This window comes from Solanum stenotomum, chromosome 9 (genome assembly GCF_019186545.1).
Source record: "Solanum stenotomum isolate F172 chromosome 9, ASM1918654v1, whole genome shotgun sequence".
Classification (NCBI taxonomy): domain Eukaryota; kingdom Viridiplantae; phylum Streptophyta; class Magnoliopsida; order Solanales; family Solanaceae; genus Solanum; species Solanum stenotomum.
Window position 1 is genome coordinate 39,924,379 of NC_064290.1, and position 19,552 is coordinate 39,943,930.

At 41.3% G+C, this 19,552-nt stretch overlaps 1 protein-coding gene across 1 annotated transcript in view; it reads right to left on the minus strand.

Annotated features, from left to right (window-relative positions):
* Positions 1–2,901, minus strand: part of LOC125876926 (pre-mRNA-processing protein 40A-like) — a 1,068,087-nt gene extending 1,065,186 nt beyond the window's left edge. The window contains exon 1 of the mRNA XM_049558216.1: positions 2,891–2,901. The gene's annotated coding sequence lies outside the window, so the exon portion shown is untranslated. The remainder of the gene's footprint in view (positions 1–2,890) is intronic.
* Between the last annotated feature and the right edge of the window lie 16,651 nt (positions 2,902–19,552).

Consider the following 19,552-nt stretch of genomic DNA (forward strand, 5'->3'; position numbering starts at 1 on the left):
GCCATAATTTCGTGTAGATGCTTGGCGCCCAGGTAGGCTAGGTTTATTAATTGAGTAGTTGTAAACCTGTGATTAACTGTGTAATATATTGGTAATCAATGGTAGAATGCTTGTGTAGATGTTTGTGCACCTAAAAGAGATGATTTTACGTATATTCCTAAGTGTTACTTCAAACGTATACTGTAGGAGGAAGTCTTATTCTATGACCTAAGGTTAGGTGATGGTTTGATTTCTTGTTTGCGTAATATATGTTGGTAATTGCGTCATTGTAATGCATGTATTTATGTGAATGAAACATTGTTGATCAAACCTAATGAGATGAGTGTGAATGAATAAATGTATGTCATGAATCAACACTTGATTGTATGATAATGAGAATGTACATTGTGATTGTAATTGTAGCTTGTTGAATGGATTAGCGTTATGTTCCAACATATTTACTTGGATCGAGTGCCACATTTCGGCGCATATATGGGATCGGGTGTCACGTCCGCCACACTAACTGGGATCAGGTTTCACGTTTTAATACACTAACAGTTTGAGTGTGGGTTCTATGAGAGGACAATTGGCTTGTCATATATGCATGTTTAGGTGATATTAAGAATGTGGAATTGTACATCGCTTCAGGAACTGTTGACTGAATCATAACTCTGTAGAACTGTATTAATATGGTGTGCTTGTTGTTGGATATCTCGTTAGTGAGTGAACTATGAATGGTTAGGGAAAATTGGGATGTGGTAGAGTAAGCGGAGACCAAAGGTCCAGGTGTTACTATGTGTCGCTTAGAGAGGTGATCGGTGTTAGGAACTACTAAGTACATAGGGTGGTGACAGGTTGTAGGTTCTACTCTGGTTGGGAAATTGTATGGGAATGGTTATAAGCCTTGATAGAGTGAATTATGAAGTCAAGGGTTGAGTGGTTGGTGGAATGAGTAAGGACGTATCGTGAGGGTTGACTGGATTGGTAGTAGTTATTTCAGGAATTTCCTCTAAGGGATAGAATGATTAAGCATGATCAAGAGCGGAGCGAGTAAGGGGTAGAACCTCTAAGGCATTGGGAGTTATAAAGGTGGAGGATTGAACGATTTTTATGCATGTTTCTTACTAGTTCTTTCCTTATATTATGCGGTGGGCATCGGGTTGACCAATGATGCCTACCAGTACGTGTGGTTGTACTGATACTATTCTTGCTATGCCTTTTTGGGCATAGTCTGGTTGCAAGATCAGTGATGTTTCATATGCGAAGATGAAGATAATCTTCAACAGCTTCTACTCCTCCTTCCGCATGGTGGGAGTTACATCATTTATAAGTTTGTTATACATTGGACTCTTAGTAGCTCTTGTACCTATTTAGACCAGATCCTTGGGGAAGTTAATTACTTTACAAGTTAACCTTGAGTCGTTACAACTCTTATTTTATAAAAACATTGCATGGATTTCTTTATTTCGTAAGTTTTCTTAATTTTCCACACTTTTAAAACATTAGGGATTGAGGGTTCTCCTACTTAGGTGTTAGAACAGGTTCCCGCACGGCTCGGTTAGTTGAGTCGTTACAATTGGTATCAGAGCCCAGGTTAGCGGTCTCCCATTACAAGAGCAAAATGTGGAATAGACTTTTGCGGATTGGTGTGTCCATATCTACATCTAATCTTAAGGAATCTATGAAGCATTCTAGAAAGTTGTTCCACCTTTTCTCTCCTTTCGTGCGAATTGTCGCTTGTGGTACGAGTTGAGTCCAATTGGTATCTCGACAACATGAACCTTATGCCGTGGTCACGACTGATGGAACACAAGCAAGGAAAATTGGAACTGAGAAGGTTTCAATTGGTATTTGGCCTTAGGGACGATGTAAATGCATGGATGATCAGTAATGGTCATCCATGGAGCGAAGTAATTCATAATTTGGACTTGTCTGTGAGCTGTTACTTTAAACTGTGAATGTGTTCATATTGTTGTTTTGAAATAACTGTTGGTGTGAAAGATGCTTTACTCAAATGCTATGATATGATTATGTGCACAGTATTGGTTGTCTGAATTTTGATGTGTGCCATATTTAAGTCTAAATGTTCGAAACGGTGCAAGTGGTAACTGCTTGAGTTTCATGAACTTGTTGTTGGAAATAAATGTTGTACGAAGTTCGGTGCAAGGGTCTAGATAAATTACGATGTGATTCGTAAAATAAAATATGGACGTGTGTGGCGACCGACTATAATCGTGTGAGGTTCTGGGCATATTCGGGGGATGTGCGTGGTTTTGTTGTAGAATTAATGGTAGTATGTTCGGGAGCGTTAACCGTGAGAATTATTTGGGATAGACTTGGACCATCCTAGTGAAGGGAGTTATCCTAAATGCCTAATTATTGCCTGGGGATCAGTGGAAAATTGTAGAAACAAGTAAAGGCCCAAAAAAATTGTAACTTAGGTTCTGTTTCAGTTGAGACCCCTGGGGCAGGATAAATCCCGCCGGGGTGGAATTTCTTCTACCAGAGCGGGACAGGATGAGACAGAATCTCAGCCCTGCCTCCCCTGATTTTCCCTAATCACACATGTAGACCTCGTATCGTACATGGGTCAATTCTCGAAACCCTATCAGTACTCAGCAACAAGAACAATATGTTATCAAACCTTAGCAATTAATATTAACTGTGAGAAACAACAAAAACTAACATCCATGTGCTTACAAAAATATAAGGGGAAACAAAAGAGAAATAAGTGTTGCTCATTACATGCCAATAAGGGAAAAATTCAAATCAGGGTCCATGGGAATGGGAAGTGTCACTCTCGGACCTCATGTCCTCGGGGGTTGTCTCGTCGGTCCACGCGTCACTCAACGAGGGAAACACCGTGGAGTCCTCAGGTTTGAGTGTGAGAAGCTCTTGTTGGGGGGCGACGCAAGAGAAAATGACCTCAGGGTTTTCCACATCCGGCCCAATAGGTGATCCCTCGCTAAATTCTTCTTCCTCTCCCATCGCAGCTGGCGCCGGAGCATCCCTAACTCAAGGGTAGTGGAGGGTGGAACCGATGTCGAGGTACTAGCACATAAACCTCCAAGTTTCCTCCGGACGGCCGCCAGGTCCTCTTCCACACGAGCACCGGATAATGGGGGCTGGGACTAGGTAGGGAGAGTATTGTCGGCCTCATCATCTTCCCCCCATTCGTTGTCCGCCTCTGCAGTTGTTTGACTGCTGCTAGCATGACCTGTCTTCCTCCCCTTGCTCTCGGAGATGGAAGCCTATCTAATCAAAAGAGGGTGAAAAATAGGATCCATAGGTAGTACCTCATCAGTGTCCAAGAGTGGCACTCCCGCTCTCTTGCACATCGAAGTCACCAGTCCTGGAAGGAAGAATGTCTTTTTGTTGCCCCGATAGAACACCTTACTCTTTCTGATAATCTGTGCGCCCACATTTAGTCCAATGCCCCATATAGCGCATGCCACCACCAAGGCCCGATGAACTGTCACATCAGTACGGTTGCCTGACGGGCGGATCCTCCTGGTAACCAAGTGCAGCCACCTCTTAGCATTCGGTGACCAATCAGTGCTGGTGATGCCATTTGTAGTAGCCCAGCAAACACTGTCCCGACGTGTAGGCTCCATCAGCGTATCCCTCAACCAACCCAAGTCTATCTCCCTCAGCTTGGCCTCGTACTCCGTGTTGGGAACGTTGGGTACCTCGAGTACATCATTAATGAAGGGAGCGTTCAAGGGAACATCAACCTCCCAAATGCAGATGGAAGGGTGGGGATCATACCAGCGAACAATAGGTAGGTTGGAATAGAACTACCTCACCCATGTGGAACGTGCATCAGGGGGAGCCTCTGTCAATGGAGGCCAGCCAAACTCCATCAGACAGGTATAATAGGCAGGCGCCTTCTCCTCTAGACTGAGCAAGTGAAATCCTCTCTAACAACAAAATTTGTTGTTCCAATGATCATGGTGTCTCTCCCGGCTCGCGGCATCGGGAAACCACACAAAGGGTAGATCTTCCTCGTTAAAAGCAGTTGTAGTAGATCAACTTGAAAATCGTTACGAAGGGTACACGTTAGAAATATGGGGGGGTTGATAATGTTTGGTTAAGAAAAGGAAAGGTTTCTGATTTAAGTGGTAAGGGGCTACTGCCCCACTGAGTCCCGCCACAACGGCCCAAATCCTGCCAGAACGGGACGAGGGAGGTCACCACAACGGGATGAACTCCAGGCGCGTTCATGGGGTCCCATCATCCCAGAAACCTTATCTTCACAAAATTCCAACACATTAGAGTCTATAAAGTACCCTAGAACCTAATTATGCAATCATTCTAGCAACATAACCCCTAAATAGTGTATAAATCCGAATTTTACACCAAAGAAACCTTTTAATTTCCCCTACCCATCTCAGTATCGTTTCAAATATATTTTCACAAAATCCTTACGCCCAGAACGTTGTGGAGACTTGGGGATGTAAGGAAAGTGTTCATGCTATGTTTGTCTAACAATATCAAGCAAACCATTTTCATTTTCGAAAAACTACCCTGAAGACCCCTTTCAATCAATTGTTTAACATCATGCAATTGTTGTTAAGTAAGTATTGAAGTACATAGCTTGAGTAACAAAAACATTACCTTGATTTCAACGATCGGAACAAAGTGGTTGAGAGAATTTTAGGAGTTTTTAAAAGTGAAGAGGAGGAAATGGGGAAACCATTCCCCTTCCCCTCCCCCCCCCTTTTTTTACTATTTTTGATCTCCCGCTACAGCGGGAGATGCCTCACCACAGCGGCATCGCCTCAGCGGGGAGCCTGTCGCTCCAGCGGTACCAGGTTGTGTAAATTGGGTGCGTTTCTTTTCTCCGTGTGTTGCCTCTTTTCCCTAACCAGTTCAATCGAGTATAGAACCCTTACGGGTTTAAGATTTAAAAAATCTCCATCCTTCGTGTTTTCGTAGTGGTTCGATCCGCTAGTTTGGGAAGTACTTTGAAGAGAGCTCGTGGTTATCCTTTCTCTAGTCGTTTGGGGACGAACGAGGGGTAAATTGGTATCTATTGTAATGAACCAAACCGTCGTTATTTATGAAAGGAAAATGTCAATGGAAAACTGGACATGCCACAGCGGGCCAGTTGCAGCAAGGACAGTGGAGCCAGAGCGGCAGAGCTCATGCCAGAGCGGGAATGTCAGGACAGAACTTAAATAACGTGAAGTCTTATTTTTACCTTTTTTTTCAAAACACCAAAAATAGGCGAGGAGTACCCCAGAAACCCTCAAAAAGCTATCCTACGCTTAGGAAAGAAGGAGGAAGAGATTTCTAGTGCAAGGACGATGATAGCTTATGAATTCTTGAACAAATCCACCGTCACGAGGTCCGAAAAAAAGAAGTGGAGCCATAATTCCATGCAGATGCTTGGCGCCTAGGTAGGTTAGGTTTATTAATTGAGTAGTTGTAAAGCTGTGATTCACTGCGTAATATATTGGTAATCAATGGTAGAATGCTTATGTAGATGTTGGTGCACCTAAAAAGAGATGATTTTACGTATATTCCTAAGTGTTACTTCAAACGTATACCGTAGGAGGAAGTCTTATTCTGTGAACTAGGGTTAGGTGATGGTTTGATTTCTTGTTTGCGTAATATATGTTAGTAATTGCTTCATTGTAATGTATGTATGTATGTATGTGAATGAAACATTGTTGATCAAACCTAATGAGATGAGTGTGAATGAATAAATGTATGTCATGAATCAACACTTGATTGTATGATTATGAGAATGTACATTGTGATTGTGATTGTAGCTTGTTGAATGGATCGGGCGTTATGTTCCAACATACTTACTTGGATCGGGTGCCACATTCTGGCTCATATATGGGATCGAGTGTCACGTCCGCCACACTAACTGGGATCGGGTACCACGTTTCGATACACTAACAGTTTGGGTGTGAGTTCCATGAGAGGACCATTGGCTTGTCATATATGTATGTTTAGGTGATCTTGAGAATGTGGAATTGTACATTGCTTCAGGAACTGTTGACTGAATTGTAACTCGGTATAACTGTATTAATGTGGTGTGCTTGTTGTTGGATATCTCGTTACTGAGTGAACTATGAATGGTCAGGGCTAATTGTGATGTGGTAGAGTAAGTGGAGACCAAGGGTCTAGGTGTTACTATGTGTCGTTTAGAGAGGTGGTCGATGTTAGGAACTGCTAAGTACATGGGGTGGTGATAGGTTGTAAGTGTTACTCTTGTTGGGAAATTGTATGGGAACGGTTATAAGACTTGATAGAGTGAATTATGAAGTCAAGGGCTGAGTGGTTGGTGGAATGAGTAAGGGCGTGTCGTGAGGGTTGATCAGATTAGTTGTAGTTATTTCTGGAATTTCCTCTAAGGTATAGAATGATTAAGCATGATCAAGAGCGGAGTGAGTAAGGGGTAGAACCTCTAAGGCATTGGGAATTATAAAGGGGGAGGAGTGAACGGTTTTAATGCATGTTTCTTACTAGTCGGTTCCTTATATTATGAGGTGGGCATCGGGTTGACCGATGATGCCTACCTGTACGTGTGGTTGTACTGATACTATTCTTGCTATGCCTTTTTAGGCATAGTCTGGTTGCAGGATCAGTGATGCTTCATAGGCGAAGATGAAGATAATCTCCAACAACTTCTACTCTTCCTTCCGCATGGTGAGAGCTACGTCATTTATAAGTCTGTTATACATTGTACTCTTAGTAGCTCTTGTAGCTGTTTTGACCATATCCTTGGGGAAGTTAATTACTTTACAAGTTAACCTTGAGTTACAACTCTTATTTTATAAAAACATTACATGATTTTTTTTATTTCGTCAGTTTTCTTAATTTTTTGCACTTTTAAAATGTTGGGGATTGAGGGTTCCCCTGCTTAGGTGTTATACTAGGTGCCCGCATGGCCCGCTGGGTTAGGTCGTGACATTATAATACAAATATGTTTATAACACTATGGGCATACATAATGAAATTTATCGTTCTTAGTGACTAAGGCAATGCTTTTATACAACATACATTCGGGTTAATTCACACTTTAGTTCATATATTTTATTTAGAGCAAATACGTATGTAGGTAAGACAAATATTTAGACAAACAAGTAAGAATTTTTCAAAAAAATAAAATATGAATCAAAAGAAAACTAAATAATTGTCAAAGTACATTAAAAAAATTATTGACATGTATAATTTGAATTAGGAAATATTTTTGAGTCATTTCTAACATGTTAAGGGACTTTTTTATTTACGGAGAAGGGCCTGAAATGCCCCTCAATTATTTGAATTGGTACATTGATACGTCCAAACTTACACCTCAATTAAGAGGTATAAATGGTCGAAGTCAATTTATAGAACTCAATGTGAGTTGAGGTCGATCCCACAGAGAATTTCTTTACAAAAATGATTTCACTGTCACGTTTATTCAAATGTCGTTATTATTTCCTAAAGAAATAGTTACGGAATATAAAATGGGTTTTGCTATAAAGCTTTAGTAACCAAGGTTGTTAACTAAGATCTAATTTAACAACTAATAGAATATCAATTCTGAAGTTGTTTCGATAATTAAATCAAACTAGGATTGTGTTCCCCATAACGTTGCATCTAATGTTCTTTCGTAGTTGAGTTTTAGGCAATTTATCTCTACAAAATTCAGGCGAGTTAAATATATCTGATACTTCTCAATCTAATCAAATCATTTTCACTCAAGTCCTCTCGGTCCCAGAGTGTTATAAGTTTTACCCTCGCTTACAACAGTGTTAGAGTTCTTTTCTCTCGAACTTGAACTTTGACTCCATTTCTTTCGGTTAATTTAGCTTTTTCCTAGCTCTTATTTTTTCTCTCGAACAAATGACAGATACATACTCACTCTAATGTGTGCACTCATTAGAATACATGAATAACGAAAGCTATATCATAATTTGCAAATATAAATCGCCTTTCACTCGTTTTATGAAATTACACTTAGATTTACGTCATAGATCCCACAATCCCAATTGTGGTATTTAGCCACTCATGATTCCACGTAAACATGAAGAAGTATATAAGGAAAACATGACAAGAAAATACTTACGAAAATAAGCAAATCGATAAGAACTTTGATAATTCAAGAACCGAAAATCCAACTTTCAAACTTGATTCGATGTTAATGTTGAAAACCAAAAGCTAAGAATAATTCAAACTTCGTTCTTCGTTCCAGATAAGACGAGATAAAAACTAAAAATGACCTAATTATTCAAATAAATTGTTTTAAAAAGAGTCCTACTTGAAGTAGGACTGAACTGTAGGAACTTCACGGACAATCTGACGATCCGTCAAGGGTTTCACGGTCCGTGAAGCCCTTCGTGGTCTTTACTTGGCATGTCTGAAACTTGGATCTTCAAAGCCAACATGTTGGATGGGTGGACCGTCATAGGGACTATGGTCCGTCTGGGTGTTTGTGGTCCTTGCTTGCTCACTTCCCATTCTAGTTCCTCGAGGCATAAGCACTGGTTCAACTTCACGGTCATAATCAAGGACTGTTGTGAGGACCACGGTCCTTGAGGTCGGCTGTGGTCTTTACTTGGCCCACTCCAATTTCAACTTCTCCAAGCTTTCTTACTGGAAATGCATCACGCTTGGCACCACGATTCGTAACAAGGACAATGACCCATCTAGGTGCTCGTGGTCTTCATTTGATCAGACTTATCTTCTGCTTCTTTTTACATTTTTCCCACATAGGTAAGAATATGTCTACACATTCAACAAACACATCAAAGCTTACAAAAATACACTCGATTATAGTATTAATCCTCAGTTTTAAGCACCAAATGTGTCAATATTTCATGGCACATCAACACCCTCAACTTAGAACCATTACTTGTCCTCCAACGATGAGAAAAAAAAGTACATTTAGTCCTCAAATCATTCGAACACTTTTGAACTTATGCAGCAGCCATCTCAAACATAATTTGTATCCAAAACCATCAATCTAACATGCAAGGATCAATATATGACAGTCAACCATGCGTATGCATGTGTACTATCAGCTAACACAAAATACTATCAAATGCAATCATTTTGTCCTCACACCAAAGAAGTCCCTCACTCATAATAATTGGGACTCAGTTCTACGCTCGCACTCTAAAAAAACTTCTAACACTAATAACAAAAGACCATAGGCTTGCCCTTGTTTTCTACGCTCTATCTTTCAAACATCTGGAATAGGATCACTGTAGGACTTTATCGGCTTGTAAAATAGGCTTAGGCTAGGGATGGATATTTGGGTTTGTGAGTGACTAGTCCCTTGGTTCTCCAAAGTTTTGTTTGCACGCAACCTTTTATAAGCGATTCCCTCTTTTTTCTTCATTTTAAGTATATCCCAACAACCATTATTTTTTTATTTTTTTTTTATGCTTTCAGCTAATTGGTTGAACCTTCTTTTTCACTTCTTCTTTCTGCTTGGGTTGCAATCACCCTCAACTTAGGATTCTGGCCTGAGTTGTGACATCGTATCTTTGGAGACGAGGATATGATATTTAATGGGTAAGAACAAAAACTGATTTTCAGACTCAAATCAGGTTCAAGTGGTAAGCCTTTTATTTGGTTGTTTTATTTTTGGCTTTTTAATGGCTTAGAAAAAATGGCCTACTGATCCTTTCCTATCCGGTTATTCTCAGATTTAATTAAGACTACTCGGGCAAGTTCTAGTTTCTGCTCCTAGCGTTAGACTTCGAGCAAACCTCACACACACATATGACACAGGACTACATTCTCCAATTTCTTGGTTCACTAATTTATTTCCAGATTAGCAATGTTCAACACGTGAGTACCTAAGATGACATCTAAAGAGCCTAACAGTAAATATCAGATTGAGGCTATCATGTCAAACATAAGTAGTTGTTGCACAACTCAACACCAAAAACTTCACAATTATCTCCAAAACAAAAACACAGTGATCACAGACAAACATAGAGTCAACCTCCATTCATTCTAACAGCTAAAATGGCAGGTTTATCACCACCCCTCCCCATATAAAAGGACTTTGCCCTCAAATTTAATAAAGAAAAACAAAACAGGGCATTGAGGAGGGGTCATACCTACGGTGCTCTAGGCGCCGGTAGCTGGATCGGCGTCGGCACCCTTATCAATGGGTGCATCTTCAGAACCCAGCTCTAGATCATACTAACTACCACTAACTGGGACAGGTGCTTCTCTACTAGAACCGTCGGCTAACACTACATCTCGCTGTTGTTGCGCAACTGCTTCTGCCTCTCATGCAGATCTTCTCGCAGCCCTGCGAACTTTCCTTTGTTGTCTTTTTTCCTTCTTGGATAGGTCGGCAGGCAGCTCCTCATCAGACTCTCTGGCTTTGTGTTTTCTCTTGTCGGACTTGCTCTTTGGTAGTTCACCCTAGAAATCATCAAGTGATTGAGTAGAGGGTGCCTGACTGAGCAATTGCACCAAGGCCTTTGGCATGACAGGAGTGGGAACCTGTACTAGAATTTCAGACAGTTTAGTAACTTGAGCTCGCATCTCAGCTAATTGTGTCTAGAAATCTTCAATGTTGACTGAACCGGCAACTTACAATCGATCCTGGACAAGGATCTCCAAACCATCCATCCTGTCTTTTAAAATAGCCAGCTCCTTTCGCATCTCATTTTTTATCTTCTTCTCCGCAACTAACACATTTCACTCTATTAGCTGGGGCATCCGATGTACAATTTTGTCAACTAAGGTCCTGGTCTGGTGCTGATGTGCAACAAATTTCTCAATGAATAGCATAGGAATAGTGACAGAGGTACTTGGAGCTTGTGAGGCCGAAGCTGGTGGTAGTGGTTCCTCTGTAGATAGTTGTGATGATTCCTCCTGCTATGGCCCTCTATCCAGATGTGTAATGTTGATTGGTGCGTGAGGAACAACTACCAAAGAACCCACAGCTCCAGTTTTCGCACCAAAGAGATGGTTAGCGACATCTTTGATTTTAGAGGCCTGGGTGAGTCTGAATGCCTCACCCCATCTGTCAACTAACCTATTTGAGGGAATGTTTGCTTGTCGACACAATTTCCCTATCAGACAGGGAAATGGAAGTCCGACTCTCTCATTTAGTGCCTTGTCTCTCATCTCGGTCATTATGATCCGCCCTACATTTACCGGGTAACCATCCATGAGGCACGCTACCAAAGAAGCCAGTGAGGGAGACAAGGTATTATCATTACCTGTAGGTCTCAAGTGTGCATGGACATCAGCCCACAAAACCTTGGATGGAAAAGATAGTGAATCTTTACTAATCAGTATTGGCGTTCATGTAACCTAATCTGCATTCTCCCTATCTACTGCAATTTGCCTCGCAATCATGCGCAAGACCCGCTCTTGAGAACTCTAAACCTCCATCTCAGTATCACTGGTGACCGCATGATGTTTTCCCTAAAAAAGGCCAACTGAAGTTGGTGTTGTGTATTCCAGGCCATGCAACATCCTGTTGATAGTAGCCTCGGAGATATCTATCAATTTTCCCCAAACCATAATTGAGTTGAGTGGACCCCAGGTACTAGCAATGTCTTTCTGCCCCTGTATAGTTGTCTCTATTTTTGCAGCAAAGTTCATTAGTATGGCTGCATAAAACGAATAAAATTCTCTGGTCAGGTGGCTAGAATATTCTCTAGGTGTGTTGTTCATCCAGTCAAACTGATGAAACTTAAATATTCGATAAATGTCAGGGAATGCTTTGATATCAGCCACCATCACTTTGGTCAGGCATGATTGGTCTATTCTTGAAGCTGCCAGACTTGGTCACAATTCCATTATTAAAGAACTCTTCAGACCTATTCACAATCCACATAGACCGAAAACAGTCAATCAGATGTTGTCTCGCTGCAGGGTCATGTTCATGGATATGAATATATCGAACCATGGTATAATCGGTGGTAATCTCTTCATCCCCTTCTACAACACATGTCTCTTCCTGTGCCCCACTCTTATCTTCTGTATCTACGGAAGGTGGAGGGGTGATTGCATCCTCCTAAGAGCCGCTTGCAAACTCTAAACTACCTCCCAAGCCATTATCAGATTGGCTACCTGATTCCACACTGCTACCAGAATGACTACCTTCCTCTTCAGCTGGGAAGGAGTGTTCTAGAAAATTGCCCTCTGTTTATGGGATCTGGTAGTTCTAGGTGATTGCTCCTTAATGGTGGTATTTATCTGCACCTCAGAACTACTAAACTCTGAAGAATTACCACCTTCCGATTGAGAAGCAGTCGGTGAGGAAGGTGGAGATGTGTTCTTTCTTCGCAAAGCCATAGTACTTGAGAAACACAAAACACATTAGTACGCAAAACAGTGAGATAACACACTATCGGGTACTCAGACTTCCCCTCTGTACTTACAACGTGACGCCTTGCCTTAGGAATGTTGTCACCCAATCTATCATTGGGAAAGGCCACAGAATCAAAATACAAAACAGAAATAAAAGTATAGAACCTTTATTTTGTTTTTTTATTTTTTATATGGAAGCTCACTCGGGCCGTGGTGATTATACCACGGTCCGTGAAACCTCTCGTGAAGTCAAGACAGAATCAGTGTGCAATAGGGTTTGAACCAAGTAGTGTTCACGGACAGTTGCATGGCCCGTGGAGTGAACCACGGCCCGTGATAATGCTCATGACATATCCAATGGTTGTATGGAATGCCTAAGTGTGGTCCACGAGTGATTTCACGACTCGTGGTGGCTTCCACGGTTTGTGAAGCCTATCGTGGTCTTAAACTTGGCCATTCATTCAGTCATTGTATCCCCCAACTTCACTATAGGACAGATTTATAGCACCAAACACTCATTTTTAGCACAAGATCACAACGTGACTACTAATTTCATTGATATTCATCAAGCAAAATGCAAACAAACGCAATAGTCATCCAAAAAATACATACCCACACATCAACATTGTTCCTACCCAAATTCAACCACCCCACATGAGATCACAACCCATTTAGACAACACTCACAACAATTTCACATCAACAAAGATCGTCCATCACATGATCATGCTAAATTCGACTAAATCAAAGTAATTCTAACTTGTTTTTAGACAAGATCAAACTTATAACAAGTTATAAAAGAACTTACTTGAAAATAGAGTAAAATATTTGCCCAAAAAGAGAGAAGATGAACTTTGACTTGAATTTCGTAATTCTTAGAACTATGGTTACAAAATCCTTGATGAAATTTGAACTTATAGATGGTTCAAAACCTTTTTATGTGTTTGATAACCGTTATGGAAGAGGGAATGGGGAAAAAAAAGCCGACCTTTGGCGCTTTAGGGACTTAAAATACGTTTGTTTTAAGTTTGGTTTGAGCGCGGGTCGGGTACTGGTACAGTTTGGTTGTAGACGACGGACCATAAAGTTTCCCGTGAAGGGCATCACGATTCGTATACACGTCTGTGAACATGACTTAAAGACCAAGTACTTACTTGAGGTTCACGAGAGGCTAGACGGGTCGTACAAAGCTTGACGAACCATGAACTCTTCTCTGAACCAAATTATTGTCAGTTCCAGTGGCCTCAATTTGCTACTACTGAGGATCAAGTGCCGTGAAGTTACCCGTGAAGGGTACCACGGCTCGTGGGACTGCTCGTGAAGAGATGTCTGTACCCAGTTCTGTAATTTTTAGTCCAAGTCCTTCCTTCACACATCAACACACAATGACTCTATACAAACAAAGAAAAATGAGAAAAAGTAAACTACCTATTACAATTATAGTCTTGGGTTGCCTCCCAAGTAGTGCACAATTTAACATCGCGGTGCTACGCATGTTACTTGATTACTCAGACTTCATCAAGCTTGCATTCCTCCACTAGTTTCACTTCTTCAAGGACACCCAAGTATGCCTTAATTCGCTAGCCATTTGCCTTGAACCTCTCACCCTTGTCATTCTCAAGCTCAATAGCACCCGACTAGAACACCTGAGTCACCTTAAAGTCCCAGACCATTTGGATCTCAGCTTCCCAGAAACAGACGAAGTCTGGAGTTGAAGAGCAACACTAAGTCACCAGGAGTGAAGGTTCTTTTCTCGATGTGCTTATCATGATACGACTTCATCATTTCCTTGTAAAGTGCAGACCTCTCATACGGTATCAATCGAAACTCATCCATCTCATTGATCTGATCCAGTCTCGGGTTTGCAGTTTCACCCTAACTAAGGTGCAGCTTCTTCAAAGCCAGAGTGCCTTATGCTCAAGATCAACTGGCAAATAACATGCCTTTCCAAACACCAGTTGATATGGAGACATACCAATAGGCATCTTGAAAGCTGTATGATATGCCCATAGGGCATCATCTAACTTCCGAGCCCAGTCTGTCCTGTTGGCATTCACTATTTTTCCAGAATCGCCTTTATTTCTCTATTGGATACCTCCATTTGGCCACTAGTCTACGGGTGATAAGGTGTTGCCACCTTGTGTTGTTTAACCCCATAATTGGATAAAAGAGTACTGAAAACCTTGTTACAGAAATGAGAACCTTCATCACTAATAATGGCCCTGGGTTTGCCAAACCTTGAGAAGATATTCTACTTTAAAAAGACAGCAACATTTTTGCCATCATTCTCAGGCAGAGCAACTTCCTCAACCCATTTGGACACAGTCCACTGCCAACAATATATACTTCTGCCCATAGGAGCTCACAAATGGGCCCATGAAATCAACTCCCCACACGTCAAATAGCAATACCTCCAGAATAGGTGTCACAGGTAACTCATGGCGCCGAGAGATGGCTCCTTGTCGCTGGCACGCATCACAACTCCTTACTATATCTATCGCATCCTGATGAATTGTAGGCCAATAGTACCCACACTGAAGAGGAGTGACAGGCCTCCAGAATGTGCAATATCTTAGCTTCAGGGATGCATCGCCTAATGATATTATCAGCAGTACCTTGTACAAAAAGGGTTCATCCCAAAAATACTTACCCACATCATGCAAGAACCTCTTTTTTTGCTGAAATGTCAGCTCCTTGGGCATCAAATCACTAACAAGGAAGTTAGAAAAAATCAGTAAACCAATTAATAAGATCAAGAGTTACGGCTAATACCTGCTCATCCGGGAACGTATTATTGATTTCGAGCTCAAGTTCCTCTTTCTTTTTAGCCTTCAACCTAGACAGGTGATCAGCCACCTGGTTTTCACAACCTTTCTTATCCTTAACCTCAAAATCAAACTCTTGAAGCAGCAAAACCCATCTTATCAACCTGGGCTTGGCATCTTTCTTTGCCATGAGGTACCTCAAAGCTGCATGATCTGTGTGGACTATCACTCTAGTACCCAGCAAGTAAGCTTTGAATTTAAGCATACACCACAACCAGTAATTCATGTTCAGTGACTGTGTAGTTCCGCTGCGCTCCATTTAGTGACTTGCTAGCATAATAAAACGGATGGAACATCTTGTTGCACTTCTATCCCAACACAACTCCAAGGGCAGTACCACTAGCATCGCACATTACCTCAAATGGTTCAGCCTAATCTGGGCCAATGATCACTTGGACAAAAATCAGCTTCTCCGTCAGGCATTCAAAGGCTCTTAGACATGTCTCATCAAAAGCAAATTTCACCTCCTTCTCCAAAAGCTTGCACAAGGGGTATGCAATTTAGAACACCCTTCACGTATATAGGTGGAGGCAACTTTTCAATCACCTCAATTTTATCTTTGTCAACCTCTAACCCCTTTTGTGACACCTTGTGTCCAAGGACTATCCCTTCTTTGACCATGGAATGACACTTCTCCCAATTCAGCACTAGATTGGCTTCCTCACATCTCTGTAAAGCCCTACTAAGATTGAGCAAACAGTCATCAATAGTATCACCTACCACTGAAAAGTCATCCATGAACACCTTTAGAGTGTCCTCCACCATGTCCGAGAAGATAGACATCATGCATCTTTGGAAAGTTGCTGGTGCATTACATAGTTCAAATGGCATGCGTTTGAATGCAAAAGTGCCATAAGGACATGTAAAAGTGGTCTTTTACTGATCTTCATGAGCAATTGATATTTGGTTATAGCCAGAGTATCCATCTAGGAAACAGTACCACCCTTTTCAAGCCAACCTGTCAAACATCTGATCCATGAATGGCATGGGGAAGTGATCCTTCAAGGTCCACTTGTTCAACTTTATGTAGTCCATGCACACTATCCATCTAATGACTAGTCTCTGCGGGATCAACTCATTTTTCGCATTTTCCACTACTATCATACCACCATTTTTGGGCACACATTACACTGGGTTGACCCAATAACTGTCAGAAATGGGGTACAAAACCCCAACATCTAACCACTTGATGATCTCCTTCTTGACCACCTATTGCATTGGTGAATTTAACCTCCTCTGGTGCTCAATGCTTGGGCTGCAGTCCTACTCAAGTTGGATCTTTTAGGTGCATATACCCAGAGGTATCCCAATGATGTCAACAATGGTCCACCTAATTGCCCTTTTATACCTTATCAACACTTTGATCACAGCTCAAACCTGTTCATCATTCAAATTTGAGCCAAGATCACATGCAAAGTGTTGTTAGTGCCCACAAATACATACCTAAGGTGACTAGGTTCTTGTTTCAGTTCCAGCATAGGCGGCTCTTCAATGGATGGTTTTGCTAGAGGACTTGGCCTATTTTTCATATCCAGGTCCAATTTCTTTGGAGCATAAGAGTGTGCTCCCATGCCCCGTAAGGAATTTACGGTGTCCACATAGTTAGTCTAGAAATTCGCTTCAAAGTTCATCAGCACGGATGTTAATGTTTCAACAGCCAACCTCTCTTCAATGGTTGCTCCCGTCTCTTCTGCATCAAAGGCTTCTATCGCAAACACCACATTCATGTAATGCTACTATTTCATTGACCTGCACATTTTAAACTTTAACTCTTCCTTGTTGAGTCTGAATTTCAGCTCTCCACTCTCAACATCTACCAATGCTCGTCCACTGGCCAGAAATGGTCTTTCCAAAATTATGGGAACCTCAAAATCCACTTTGCAATCCAAGATCACGAATTTAGAAAGATGAAAGTGTCCACCTTCATAAGAACATCACATAAGATGCCTACAGGTCACTTCACTGACCTATCAGCCATTATTAACCTCATTGTTGTGGGTTTTGGAACTCCCAACCTAGGTTCTTGTATATGGCCAACGACATCAAGTTGATACTGGCCCCTAAGTCACACAAGGCCTTTGCTAATACGATTGATCCGATGGTGCACGATATGGTGAATGCACCCGGATCCTCCTTCTTTTGTACCAGAGATCTGGTAGCAATAGTAGTGCAGTGATGAACATTGTCAGTAAAATCAATACTTACAACTCTTTTCTTTGTGACCAAGTCCTTCAAGAACTTGGCATATCCTGGCATCTGCTCTAGATCTTCCACCAATGGTATGCTCACTGATAGCTGTCTCAGAATGATGATGAACTTAGCAAATTTCCCATCTTCGGCTTTCTTTTTAAGCCTTTGAGGGAAATGAGAAGGTGGTGTTGGTATTTGTTGTAGAGGCATAGTTCCATCAACCCCTTTTTCCTTTCCTCCTACTGGTTTCACTATTGGTTAAGCATCCTCCAAGTCATCTACATGTTCAGCTTCAGTCTCCTCTTTTCCAGTTTGTTGCACCGCCTGTTCATGCTCAGTACCTGCAGAAATTGGGTCATTCAGAATCTTACCACTCCGGGTGGCAATAGCCATGCAATTATCGTCCTTCTTAGGATTTTGAATAGTATCACTAGGCAATGACCCATTCTTCCTCTGGTTTACGATGCTGAAAGTTGCCCCAACTGCTGCTTTATTTGCTTGATGGAGGTGGTGTGAGAGTTTACCAGTTGACTCATACTAGAGAAATCACCTTTCATCTCTTTCACCCATGCATCAGTTGACTTAACATTTTGGAGCACCTTGGCCAATATGTCTTCCAACTTAGACCCGTTGGAACTACCAGTGCGTCGTCTCTATTACCTAAGGGCACATGCACACCACTGCTATCATTTCTATACCCATGTCTGTTCTGCCAGTTTCCCTGCTCTTTGTTTGTTGGCTTGTCATACTGTCCCTCTTTAGAGTACTTCCGACCTGTGTTTCCAGAATTGTAACCTTGGTTTCCCGAGCTATAATTCTGAAAACCTCCTTGGTTGCCCAAGTATTTAACCTCCTCATCTAGATCGATGTCCTAATATTCATACCTGTTTGGAGGTCCTACAACATTTACCTTTTCAGAACTTGAGACAATATACTTCATGACTAGATCATCTAGGTCCTCATATGCGCCATGTACTGATCCCTTTCTTCTTCTCTTTTCCTTTGTTCAGCTGAAAGTTCAAAAGTGAACCCAAGATCTACTACTTTAGCGTCCCTGGTGTACCATGCTCTATTATTCTTAGACATCTCATTCATCAGTTGCATGCTCTCTGAGAATGGCTTCCTCATGAATGATCTTTCACACACTTCATAAACAATAGGTTTAGTATCATAATTTAAAGATATCTAGAAACCCTATTTTAGATGTCTCTCAGTGAGACCATGGTATGGACACTTCTTCAGCTTTTGGCTGAATCTCCACCAGGTGTCATGCATCGCTTCTCCTGGTAACTATTTGTGGGCACTTATCTCATCCTTCATCTACAGCTCTTTTGATTCAGGAAAGAATCATTCCAGGAAAGCCTCCTTCAACTCAGTCCAAGTCCTGATTGAGTCATCTGGCATCTCATTCAACAAATTAATTGCCTCCCTAGTAAGAGACAATGGGAACAACCTCAATCTCATTGATGTTTGGCTAACTCCAAGAATTTCTTGCGATTTGAATATCACCACAAAGTTCATCAAATGTTGATTCGCATCATCACCAGTTGCACCCCTGAACATACCTTTCAGATTCAGTAGTTGAATCATAATGCTGGTGATTGTAAATTTCACACCTGGAGGTAGTGCAGGTAACACTATCGTTCATGTGTCTCTAGCTCCATCTAGGTCTAAGTCATTCTCTTTGTACATCAGGTGAGCTGGATACTTTGCTCGACCACTTGGAGCTAGTGGATGGTAGTGGGAAGGAGCTATTTCTTCTACTTTTGGTTGTTCATCCACCACCCTAGGCGGGTTATTCACAGCATTCTGCTGAGCATTTCTTGTAGTAGTCTCAGCTTCAAGTCCCAATTGTTGTCGTTGTGCCTCAAGTTCCTATGCGTTCACCATTTTGCGAATAGTTTTTAAAAGTTTTGGATCGTAAGGAATCAATGGGGCTCCCTTACTTATGGTATTTGGCATACACAGTCGAACTTACCTATAAGAGACACAGACAAAGAACAAGACGTAAAATTAGGAAATATAACTATGCTTTGAATAAAAGCTAGTAAAACACTTCTAAATTGAAATTCCCCAGCAGCGGCATCAAAATTTGATACATCCAAACTTACATATCAATAAAGAGTTATAAACGGTCAAAGTCAATTTATAGAACTCAACGTGAGTTAGGGTCGATCCCATAGAGAATTTCTTTACAGAAATGATTTCACTGTCACGTTTATTCAAATGTTGTTATTATTTCCTAAAAAAATAGTTACAGAATGTAAA